Below are 13,072 nucleotides of genomic sequence, written 5' to 3'. Positions count from 1 at the left end.
CAAAATTTTATAGGAAGTGGAAGTGAGTGAGGAGGGGACGCACCTAGCCTGGTAGGCATTTAACTGAATGTCTATTGTAAGCCCACAGGTGGGTGCTCTGAAACAAGACTCTATACAACCACAGTCTGAAAATGCGTTTGAAACAATCGGACTAGTCTTTGATTGGCTGTTACTAGGAAGTAGCTAGGGAGTAACTCTGGCCAAAGACAAGCTGCCGCGGTGTCCTTCTTGGTACTTGGGTTCAGCTGTGGGCCAAATTCACAGGCTTTTTTCTTTTCTTTTAAGATGGAGACCATTTCTAAGATGGAATAGGTTCGGCCTCTCAGGTAAATAGAAATCATATCTCCAAACCATACCAATTGAATCATACCCGTTAAAATTTTCTACAAATGAAAAGGTTTCCAGGAATTGTTTAATATTTATATTCCATGTCTTGGTTAGGGTTTCTATTGCTGTGATGAAGCACTGTGAGGGAAAAGCAAATTGGGGAGGCAAGGGTTTATTTGCCTTACATTTCCGTATTGCTGTTCATCATCGAAGGAAGTCAGGACAGAAACTAAAATGAGCAGGAACCTGGTGGCAGGATCTGATGCAAAGGCTGTGGAAGAATGTTGCTTAATGGCTTGCTCCCCATGGCTTGGTTAGCCTGCTTTCTTATAGAACCTAGGACTACTGACACGATGGGGAGGCACCCACAGTGGGATGGGTTCTCTTCCATTAATTACTAATTAAGAAAAAACCCTTACCGGTCTACCCACAACCCAATCTTCTGGAGCAATTTTCTTACTTGAGGTTCCAGTATCTCAGATGACTTGAGTCAACTTGATATAAATATGGCCAACACAGTATGTATAATAACAGTAGAATTAATCATAAGTTTTTATGGCTAAAGATATTAATACTCATTATGAAGTAAATGCGTGTATCTAATGTATAAACTAACATGGATCTCCTACAAGAGTATGTTTTAAAATAACAAACATGTTGTGATGTATTACTGAAAACCTTTGGATGCCATTGTCTAGACAGAATCCTTTGCAATGATACAATCCATACTTACATTTCTCTTCTCTTATTCTAAGCGTACACACACACACACACACACACACACACACACACACACACACACACCCCTTGTGAAAGAAACTATCTTACCATGTTTCTAGAGAATGTATGATCACCAGATTTTAAAAACAGTAATTGATCTGCTGTATATATACTAAATAAATGCAAATGCATAAACAATATTTTTAAAAATACAAGAAATGAATATACTGTATAATTTTAATAATGGACAATTTGGAGAATGTTCCATTCCTCTCCCCAACATGAACATGCTTCACTTTAGAAAACTATATACTTCTTTTCTTTAACAAAGTGGTGCTGTTTGAAACTTAGCCAATGATTTTTGAAACTAACAAATACAAGTATAAGTATAAAATTTAAAAGCCGTAAAGATTTATGATAAATTATCACTACTTAATATTTTCCCTATATAAATTGTTTTGGAGGCATGAGATCATTAAAAAAACAATAAGAGAAGAAAACGACAGGGAAGAATGTGGTAGGTGTGTCCTCGATATTAAGATAAGTGACTTTTGGCAAGTTTGGCACATAGATCGCTGACACTTTCCTCCCATTGTTCAAGAATATAATTTATTCTATATAGATGTGTGTTACATGTGTTTTTGAAGGGGAGAGAGAGAGATGTGACATTCTGCATGTTCATAGAATCAAGTGTGTATTTAATCTTTGTTCTCCTTTGAGCCAGTTACCAAAGAACTCCTGCGATAAAATGATCAAGGAAGCTTTTTACAGGGAGAAGCCAGAGGCAGCTCCCTTGTCCCTCGTGGCTCATTTCCAAGAAGTCAAAGAAAGCTGATACAGGAAGACTTAGTCTCCTGCTTCATTTCTGTCTTAAATAAAGTAACTGAACACCTTTCTCCCTTTTTAGTTTCAGGAAATGCACTCTAGCAGTTGTATAAAGGCGAGGGCATGTGAAACCTTGGGAGATATGTCGTGTTAGCAGATGGGGATCTGAGGAATAGGAATCCAAGGACTGAGCAGTTACTTGATTGAGGCTCAGCTGCTCTACCAGGTCAACGTTAAAGTACACTAGAGATCCAGGTGAGATGTTTTCCTCCTAGCCTTTTGTGTCAACTTTCTCTCGTTTCTTTCCCGAGTTTTCCTTGTACTCTTGCATCAGGTCTCCATCGGGCACTGGCATGTCTAACACTTCTACAAGTCACTCATTGTATTTCTGCTTTCCTTCTGTATTTTCCTTTTCACTTTATACCTTTGCTTTAGATATCCATCTCCTGCTTATAAATAATACATGCGATGCCCTGCATATGAATGGGAATATCTGTATAAATGATGGTGATACGCAGCATGAACATAGTGAAGTACTGTTTTTAAATGGATGCATAAATAAAAGCATGATCCAATAGAAACATGAGCAATAAATGCGTCATCAGCTTATAGCTCTAGTGGTGAAGGTTGGATCCAGTAGCTTATGGAAATGAAACGTGTTACAGAATCAATCTAAAGTTTTTGGTCTCCTTCATAGTGATATTTTTGTTTCATTAATCCACTCAGAGCATACTTATGAGGCAGTTGATCTGTTGTAGGCACTTGAGATTTAATTAGAGAGTATAGCTATCTGCTTCCCAGAGATAAGAATGTTGAAGAGGGAGACAAGGAAGAAATCACAAACAAGTAACATTTAGCAAAATATCAGCTATTAAGAACAACGATAAAAAAAAACCAAAAAAAAAAAAAAAAACAACAACAAAAAAGAACAATGATGTAGATTTTTAAATGTAAAATAGGAATCTGTTAGAAGAAGCTGTTAACAGACAGAAAAAACTACTGCTATTTTATAGATGTTGGAGCAAATGGAGCTTTTGTACTATCTTGGTGCACACATTTGTGGAGAATAGCATGGAGATGTCTCAAAATTTGCAGCTAGAACTGTACCAGAGAATACAGTGGAATCCTTACTAGATGATTATTCAAATAAATGTCTTTCTATTGAGGAGACATACCAATGTTTATTATAACACTATTCATAATTGCCAAGAAATGTAAATAATTTAAGTGTCCATCAACTAATGAACAGGTAACAAAAATATGGCACATATATACCATGGAGTACTATTTAGTCCAACAGAGAAATGATTCATGTTATTTATAATAGCATTGATATATTAAAGTATATTAGTGTCCTCAACACAAAATTGTTCCTATTGAGGAGTAATGCATTAATCTTCATTTAATCATTATACGATACATAAGTATTTGGAAATAAGCCAATGTGTACAATCAATAGATACAATTTTAATGTGTCAATTAAAATTTAAGTCAGGTCTGTCAAGATGGCACCTAGGCAAAGTTATTTGGCACCAATCTGAATGACCTGAGTTTGATGATCCATGGGACCTCTAAAAAGAAAAGAAATCGTCTTCCTAGTTGTCATCTGATTTTACACACACACACCACATACGCGCATATAAATAACGTGTATAAGCATTTTAAAATTACATATTCAAGGAACAATTGTAGTTGTGCTGCGGGGGGTAACAAGGGGTTGGTAGTCAGCCTGTGTTTAGGGTTTGTTCCTCAACTGTAAGCCATGTCACAACTAAATACAGCAAAATCCATTCACTTCTCTTGCTGAATCAGATTTAGGAGTGGAAGACAGAAGGCTTAAAGAGGCATCAGTTCTCTTTTTATTGAGTAGTATATAAGAAGGCAGCTTTTTATGTTTACAATACCTTCATAAATTCCAAAAGGTCAAATTTCAGATGTATAACATATGACAAGCTTACCGTACAAATGCACAGCAAGAAACATGTGAAATTCTCAAAACATATACTTACAGGCTGCAGTAGCGCAAATGAGGAACGAATCTAATACTCATAAAATAATTTTTCTGGTGACATAATAGTTAGGGAGCCAAGAACCACATCACCTCCAGCTTTCAAGCTAACTTCCCAGGAGTCTAAACACATTTGTTTCCTGAAATACCACTTGAATAATTTCTTGGCCTCTGGACAGGATACCACAAGGCTAAAATCTCAATGCTCTTGCTTTTTGTTTGTAAGCTGGAGACAGGAATTTTTAATATTTTAATGTGTATTTCTTACACTTTGGTAATACAATTATAGGTCAGGTAATCTCAGCTAGAGTGCCTAATATTCTGAAAGAGCAGCTCTGTAGATTATAGAAGGTTCTATATGCTGAATATAAAAAGATCAACATTTCTCTAGGGAGATGTTACTAGAGTCCTTGAAGTAAGGCATAGCTATATACATCAGGTCAGTCTGGAGAACACAAGAGGTCTTCAGAGCAGATTGGTGAAGAATGGTATTCATTGATAAATAAGAAGAGACGCCTGAGGGCTAACCTACTTCTTGCCTTAAAAATATACTGATGACTCAGATGTGGAAGACATTCATTCAGTCCTCTCTTTATTCTTGAATGATGCAATAGACTCAAGAAGAGTCATGAGAGATTTGGGTTAGACTTAAACAGAAATCTTTATTGTGAAACACTGGAAATGGTTCATGAGGAATGTGGAATCTTTCACTAGAGGGGAGTATAAATAGGAGAGTCTTATCTGTTGATGCTATGAGAATCACAGCAAGACCTACTGACCCCAAGCTTTCTTCTGTAGGACTAGAATCTTGTACACTAGTTCTTTGGGGGAATTGTGCTGTCTTCATATAATAATACATTGCACTGTTTTCATCTCTTGTTGGGTGCTTGTATGAAATATATACATATATCATCCATTTTCTTTTGGAAGAGGAGATTATAATTACAGTATGAGCCATGCCAGTCTACAAACATTCTATTATCTCAAATATTTTAAATTTTGCAAAAAGAAATCAGCATTTATTTGAGTAATTATCCTCTCACAGATATCAGGAAGTTAGCAGACTAGACATTCTATTCTTGTTAGCTGATTTGTTTTAGTCCTTTATAATAGATCTGCATAACACTTGTAGAAGCGATTTGCAAGAAGTTCCTGGATCCCACCCGTATTTTGAAAGGTAGGTTTACATTTTCTTAAAATTGTAATGAACTCTGTAAGGTGACTGCTTTTGTGGTGAAGGCAAAGATTGTTTAAAGGGCTTTTCTGGTGAGTAATTGGAGTTGACTATGATGTTCAGCACTGCTTCCTCATGATTTTAAAAACTGAAATACTGAAGAAGAAAAGATGTTATCAGGCTTATAGTGGTGACAGAATTTGGGCCAAAATCTAGGTCCCGTACCTAATAACACACACCACCGTGTCTTGCTCTGCTCTGTTACTTATCAGGAGTAGGTGCATACCTGTTAAATGTGAGAATCTATTGGTCCATTCATTTGTAGCAGCCATGATGAAATGAGACAGAGTGAAGAAGAATGTTTTTAATGAAAGGTGCAGCCAAGGCACCACGGGACAGTGTTGTAATATGTCTTATTATTTTAAAGATAGCCTTTACCTTTTGAAAATCTAGGATTGCAGGTGGGTGCTGATTTTTAATGATTGAGAATCAAAACAATTGATAAGTATAGTAAAAACTGCTTTAAACATCACAGACAATAGTTAAAGAAATCAGCAGGATAATTATTGGCTGCAAAAAATCTCATTAAATCTTATGAAAAATTATCATAGCCATTAATTTCTCTAAAATGACCATAGCAAACAACATCATGTGAAGCCCCATCTGTGTCATCAGGTATCTGGACAACCTAACAAGTAAGAATTGTGAGGCAGTGTAGCAGTTTGAGAGCCTAGTGATAATGTAAAAGGCCAATATCACTGATAAATAATGTGAACAAAGCTGGTAAGTCATTCCTCCACACCAGCAAGTGCTCTGTCCCTTTTCTTTTCCTCCTGTTTCCCTTCTTCTGGCTTTTGGATCTCCAGTAGATAAGCACACAAAGATAAAATATGAAATGTGTCTTGTAGTCCAGTTCATGATACAGTCTTACGAAAAGAATTTTTAAAATGACTCTGTCTGAATCTATGCTATGGGGTCTCAAACAGGAATGATGTATTTGATAAATAGGAAGATTCCCACAATCTTCTGGTTTAAATTTTATATATTACTTTACTGATTATCGTTAGATTGTTTGCCTTCCTACTCTTTGATAAAGATTCTAGTTCAATGTCATAAGTCATAAGAAAAAGCTATTTAGTACTCATTAACATGTGAAAGGGGTCTGAAGCCTTTATAAATACTTCAACACATAGCAAGAATAAGAGTGATGCATTCAAATCCGCAAGCTTTCCTTCATCATGCTGTTGCGTTACACGAGTTAGCAAACTATCAGAAGTCAGTGAAAGTGGTGACTGACTTTTTCTCATTCTATTTATGGAAATCTGTGCTTCTACACTTCATTCTGGCATGTGGAGCGAATCAATAAACCAGGGAGGAGATCTGTTTATTATTTAGTGTCTGATATTTTAGGAGTTTGAATGATTGTGGATATCTATCCTGAGATACTGTTTTATTTCATTCAGAGGAGTAACCTCATATTTCAGTAGTGAAACTGGAAGAATTTTTGGTAACTATTTACAGAACTTGGTTCCATTATAGATTTATGAGAACAATTGCAGAGTTTTCATTCAGTACAGTCTATTCTGGCAGAAGGTCACTGGTTATTTAACAGTTCCCATTCTCCCTTCTCATTCTTGTTTGATATTTCATTATTGCTTTATTTTGTCTTGTAAGAGTGCTATTCACTGATGGGCCATCAATGGCATTCAGGCACTCTCCTCACACATCCGTAAAAACTTAGGATCAGTGTATCTTGTATCTTGTGCCCACATTTGAAAGTGTTGATTTGGCCCTACTGTGCAAACACTAATTGAAACACTAACATACCCTACTCCTTCATGTAGCCTCGCTTGAGTACTTCATGTGAACGGCTTATCTCGTTGATCTTCTCAAGTGCTGGAATTACAGGAGTATATCATCATACCAAGTATACATGGTACTTTGAAATGAACCCTAGGCTTCATATACACTAGGGAAGCCATCTACGAGATGAACTGCTACTCATCCTCAATTCCACCAGTTGGGTTTTATTAGAACAAATAACTTCAGCTTTGACAGATAAGTCCATTAATATTAAGTACCATAGCTTTCAGAGATGGCGTGGAGTAAGACCTGACAAATTAGTGGACAGGGAAATGCCTTCATGCCTCATGCTATACACCTTCAAAAAAACTCCAAGAAATAATGTCCATAGTCCAGGAACATCATAGATGCTTTGTAGTAATTAATTCTCATCTCATTAAAAACCCTTTCCACTATATTGTTATTCCTTTTTTGAGGCAGTTTCTTTATATGCAACAAAAGCTGGTCTGGAACACTCTTGTTCTGCTCTCTCTTATCTCCCTCTAGTGCTGGGAATAGAATGCAGGGATTGAGTATGTTAATCAGGCATTCTGTCACTAAAAGTGATATATTAGACTTTACCTGAACTTTGAATAAATGATATTATCATTACATAAAATATTTTTGCTTGTTTTATCTTTTTACGATCTATTCTTATTACAGGAATGCAATTTCAATAAATGCATGTGTTTGTCTGTCTCTGGGTTCCAATTGTTTAGCACAGCATTTAATACCTATTTATTGAATAAATGACTGGAAGAACAACTGAACGGTAATAACCAATGAGACAGTAGGTCTTAGTCTGATGAGAGTATTAAAACATGTTTTCAAAGATACACTGCCAGATGTGGCTGGGTGTGGTGACGCATGCCTGTCATCTCAGCAAATTTGGAAGATCCATAGCAAAAACACTGATAAAAAAGGACAATACTCAGTCAAGGCAGCCAGAGACAAAGACAGAGAGTTAAATAGCCAAGCTATACTAGTTCACGCAATCATGGTGTTACTCTAAATGATCAAATCATCCAAATGTTATATTTTCTGGCAGTCTTGCTACTTCAGTGTCAGTGTTAATGTATGGTGAATATGATCTATAACATCTGTGATTCTCTTTGAGTTAAATGAATGTATTCATAAATTAATTTTTTCAAAAACCTTATTTAGCAGCTCATTAAGCATCTTTTAAACTAATATGCATTGGTAAATGACAACTTGAAAAATTAATGCTCATTTTTTTTTTATCATTAGTTTCTTTTGAAATGATAGTATCCCCACTGGCTTTTGGGAACTTTCTTTCTGTTGCTTGTTCAGTGTCCAGCTGGACCTTCAATCCTAGAACACACATGTGCACACTCGTGTTTCCTGTTAATCATTAAAAACTTGATTATGTGCTCATTTCTGACACTCCATTGTCAAGGAGAAACAGAAATGATCATAATGCTACGGAAAAGTTTTATAGGATTATTTCCCAAAGCTCTTTTGGTTAGTAAACTGTATTTTATAAGACAGTTTAGATATTTGAAAGAGATAAATGAAATGAATTATTTTGTAATTTCTGCTATCCAGAAAAAAAATTTGAAGTAGAAAAGATTTATATCTGGTAAAGCTTAAAAAGTAGATCAGTTGAGTTAGATGAATTTATAGATTTAATGGTGTGCAAAGTTCCATGCATTAGTTTTAGAGGAGTGAACTAAATGAAAGAGTATTTAGTACCAGGAGGCAATGTGATACAGTTCAAATGCCTAATGAGTTCTTATACGTATACGGCTTTGTCTCTAACTCCATCTGGTTTCTCCTTTCTGCACAGAGATTTGCTGCCCATTCAAAAAGCAGGTAGACTAAGTTTACAGGTTGGCTTCAGTCTTGTCTAATTAATATTCTATTAATAGGACCCTTCTTGATTTTTGAGGGTAGGCAGATTAGATCTCATATTATGGCATATTGATAAATATTTTGTTATTTCATTTCAATCTCAGTAATGAATATATAGGATTTCACGCTATAATGGAATTTCACTTTATAATATATTTTCATTTTTGTTGTGTTTGATGTACAGGACAGAACCCAGCACTCTACTAATTGAGCTCTGTATGTCACTAGACCTGTGCAATGCCATTGTAGAAATTTATGTTTATGGAGGTGTAGCAACAAACTTAGAAATATAATTAACAAAATACTTTATAGGTAATTTGTTGCATTATAATTGATCTTATAAAATCTATTTCAAGGTTATAATATGTCTTATGTTGTGCTGTGAAATATTTATATTCTTTGGCAGCGTCACTTCCAGGGCAGTTTCCTTGCATTTTAAGTAACTGTTTCAAACTTGAACGATATTGAAGGACATCCCCCTGGTTTTTAAAGTGAAGTCATTCTCTGATTAAGAAAACAGCTAAACCACTAACCACAGACTCCACATGGACAGACCCATGGCTCCAGCTGCATAGGTAGCAGAGGATGGCCTTGTCGGGCACCAATGGGACTGGAGGCTTTGTCATGTGGAGGACTGATGACCCATGGTATGGGAATGCTAGGGCACTGAGGCAGGAGTAGGCGGGTAGGTGGGGGAGCACGTTCACAGAGGGAGAGGGGGAGGGGGAGGGGATAAGGACTTGTGGAAGGGAAACTGGGAAGGAGGATGACATTTGTAAAGTAAATAAATAAAATAACCAATAAAAACGAAGAAAAAGATGAATAAAAGAAAGCAGCATAAAGGGATGTGGTTATGGCTTAGTTAGTAGACTGTTGCCTGCCATGCACAAAGCCCTGCGTTCAACTCCCAGCTCTTCATTAACTGAGTTTGAAGGGTGCATACCTATAATCACAGCAATGGGTACCTGGAGACAAGTAGATAAGGATTTCAAGGTCTTCCTTGGCAGCAAAATAGGTTTAGGCAGCTTAAGTTACATGAGACGCACCGCAAAGAAGTGGTAAAAATTTACTCAGCAAATCTGAGTTGACTTGATTACTTGTAACAAATTCATTTGTTTTTAAGATACAAATGCTATTTTTTCCATTGTCCTTCTGCATGTTGGCAGGCTGTTTCTGGAAGATAGCGTGGCTGATTGCGTTGGAGTGAGGAAAGTGCCTTTTGATGATAAACATTCTTGAGATCTGTTTGTTAAATGTTGAAATTCTGGTACCCTAAAATTCTCTTCTGAGATACTTTCTCTTATCTGGGTAGTGACTTTCCATAAATTCACTAACCTATCATAAACTACTGATAAGAAAATGTGATTAAAGTTTAATACCAGGATATTTTAAGAAGGAAAGTTTATATTTATATACATTTATTATGTCATTACCGTTAAATCATTCTAATTAATTTGTGTTATTTTTTCTTTGCTGTACATAATGTATAAATAAAATTTACCATAGATATGTATATATAGGAACATCATACTATTCATAATGTGTTTATACTATTAGTGGTCTCAGTTATTTACTAAGACTCACAGGAGCTACCCTCCTCTACTGACAAGTGGGGTCTATTGTAATACTATTTGTACCTCAAGTTTTTTTGTGATGAGCAAAGATCATGATGAATGAAAGAATGTGTCTCATACAAGGGAACTTTGAGTTTAGCTTCTCTTAGTTTGATAAATGGAAATTCTTGTGTGAGCCAATAGTGCATCCCATTCTGTCATTTTTAGTTCTGCTTTGGAGTTATTTGCACCACCAGAATAAACAAACATACAAAAAAACAAACAAAAAACAAAAAGGCCCCCAAAACCAAAAAATACTCCAAAACCCCCAAGAAAACCAAAACAAAAATCTCTTCTACACATGACCTTTGTTTTTTATGTAGCAAATGTCTGCTCTAGAATTGGGCAGATAGAGGTAAGTGGCACACTACTTCTGCCCATAAGGAAATTATATGCCAAATTAAGAGACACAAGGAATCCTGGTTAGAGTCTTATCTACAGACATAACATACTAGACAATAACTGCTCTGCTAGGTTTAATGGGAGGTCAAAACAAGGAGCAAAACCAAAAAAGAGAAAAAGAAGAAAAAGAAAAAACAAAACAAACCATGACAACAACAACAACAAACCCTTAGTGTCACTATGCTTAAAACTTCATTTCCATATTCTCCTTTTACATTTTGTGCAGTCTTTGATTTCTGGATCTCATGTGCAAATAACCTTTGGGAAGAGCAATGCCTTAATATTAATACATGTCTTCAACCCAGACATAGTTCAATGTTAGTTAAGGGATGGTAAACGTCTAAAATCCAGACACATCAAAGGTAGACAAAAATGTAGGCAGACAACACTGCTGTGGGTCAACAAATGTCCAGGGTCATTCTAACTTGTCACTTTGCTGTCTTATAGGATGTTGACTTTACGTATGTGGTCAAATAAGGATCCCATCGTCACATCCATGCCATATCTTGCTGATTGGGTGGAAAGGTGGGAAGAGGATATGTGCTCTTCTTGTTAAAACTTGATGAAAAGATTACATATTAATATTAATATTAATAATGCAAGATTAATATTTGCATATTATTGTCTAAATTACAACCACATATTCACACCTGCATGGGAAGGAATTGGAAAGTGCAGCCTTAAGTTGGGAAAATGTGTATTTATATACAACCTGGGGAATAATCTGTGTCATTGGTGTTTTGTTTCATTTCATTTTTTTTTTGAGGGAGGACTGTACAGCTTGGCTTGGCATTGAACTCACTAAGTAGACCAGGCTTCACTTGATCTCACAGAGATCCACCAGCCTTCCAAATCCTGGTCGTAAAAGTATCTACTACCCATGCCTGGCTTTTGCCATAGTTTAAAAGACAGATTTGAATTTTTTTTTTCTAAAACACTCAGAACATTAACAAAAGTTTGAAAAAAACTTATATCTTTCACGAAATTCCAAGGGATTTTGTCAGGGCACAGACCTAAAATCTCAGTGCATTTTTAAGTGTTTTGCCATTGCTGTTAACACTACCAGGGATCATCCTCCAAAGCCTCTGTGCCTGAAGAGCCCCATCTTCTTCATGACACAGGTAGAGTTACTTGTTTTCTCTTCCAAATTCTTTTAGAAGACAATGGTCTTCTCTGTTACAGTTTATTGGTCTTGTAATGGGGATCTTGTGACCTCTGGTCCTTTTTAATTAGAGACAGGCAGAGTTTAGTGTCACAGAGAGGTAGAGTAAAGGAAAGCAGTGTCTGAAGCAATGGGAGTCTCCCATGGTCAAAGAGACTATTTTCTTGCCCTATATTTAGGTAGACTTAAAAAAACATTATGTATTTTTATGTGCATAGGCATTTTGTCTACATATACATATTTATGTCTGCATGGTATGTGTGTTCCTGATGACTGAGGCAAACAGGAGAGGACATCGGATTCCTGGGACTGAAGTTGCAGACAGTTGGTTGCTGCCATGTTTGTGCTGGCAATCAAAACTGAGTCTTACAGAGCAGCCAGTTCTCTTAATTTCTGAACCTTCTCTCTAGCACTATTTTAGAAAGACTTTTAAAAGATAGTTCTAAAGCTTCTAGAACAATAAACCTTTCCTAAGGGACATTTTCTTCTCTGAATGACTGACGGACACATTTGCTTTGACAGTTACAAGGAAAGGGGGGTGATGTTATGTCCTTGTTCGTCATCAGAAACACTCCTGCTAGATAATAATCTTATAAGAGCTTGGGTTTAGATAGCAATCTATTAATGGCCTTCAGAATACTTTAGTACTGGGGCAGAGAAATTGTTGGCTTCCATTCCTCCAAGCTGTGATTAGAGCTCTGCAGTACCTGTTTTTGGTTTTCCAGGCTATTGGTTCTGAGAGGAGTCCAGCCCCAGCGTCTTCCAGTCCTGGTAATATGTAACTGGCTACCTAACATTCTCATACTGTGGAGTAAACATCCAACAGTTTCTAGTTTCCATTCCTCCAACTTGACTTCAGACAACATGCCATAGCTTTGAACTCATCTGTCTGGTACTTAGAACTTGGATGCCCTGTAGCCAAGCAGTGAGTGGGCGTGAACAGAATCAGGTTGGCACGGCTGACCTCTGCTGTTTGCATTCACACCTGTTTGGTCCTCATTCCTGCTTCTGAAAGGCACCTGAGAACAGGCTCCTTTTGTTGCCAACTGTATATTCCAGGTCAAGGGGTTTTCCAGGTAATGTCAGCTCTGGACTCTTGCTACTGAGTCTTGGCAATGGAGGAGATT

At 36.6% G+C, this 13,072-nt stretch overlaps 1 protein-coding gene across 1 annotated transcript in view; it reads left to right on the top strand.

The window, feature by feature from the left end:
• Positions 1–281: 281 nt before the first annotated feature.
• Il13ra2 (interleukin 13 receptor subunit alpha 2) overlaps positions 282–13,072 on the top strand; it is a 61,293-nt gene continuing 48,502 nt past the window's right edge. Inside the window, exons 1-2 of the mRNA XM_032890265.1 lie at positions 282–326; positions 1,955–2,127. The gene's annotated coding sequence lies outside the window, so the exon portion shown is untranslated. The remainder of the gene's footprint in view (positions 327–1,954; positions 2,128–13,072) is intronic.

This window comes from Rattus rattus, chromosome X (genome assembly GCF_011064425.1).
Source record: "Rattus rattus isolate New Zealand chromosome X, Rrattus_CSIRO_v1, whole genome shotgun sequence".
NCBI lineage: Eukaryota > Metazoa > Chordata > Mammalia > Rodentia > Muridae > Rattus > Rattus rattus.
The sequence above is the reverse complement of the archived record's forward strand: the minus strand, read 5'-3'. Positions and strand labels throughout refer to the sequence as shown.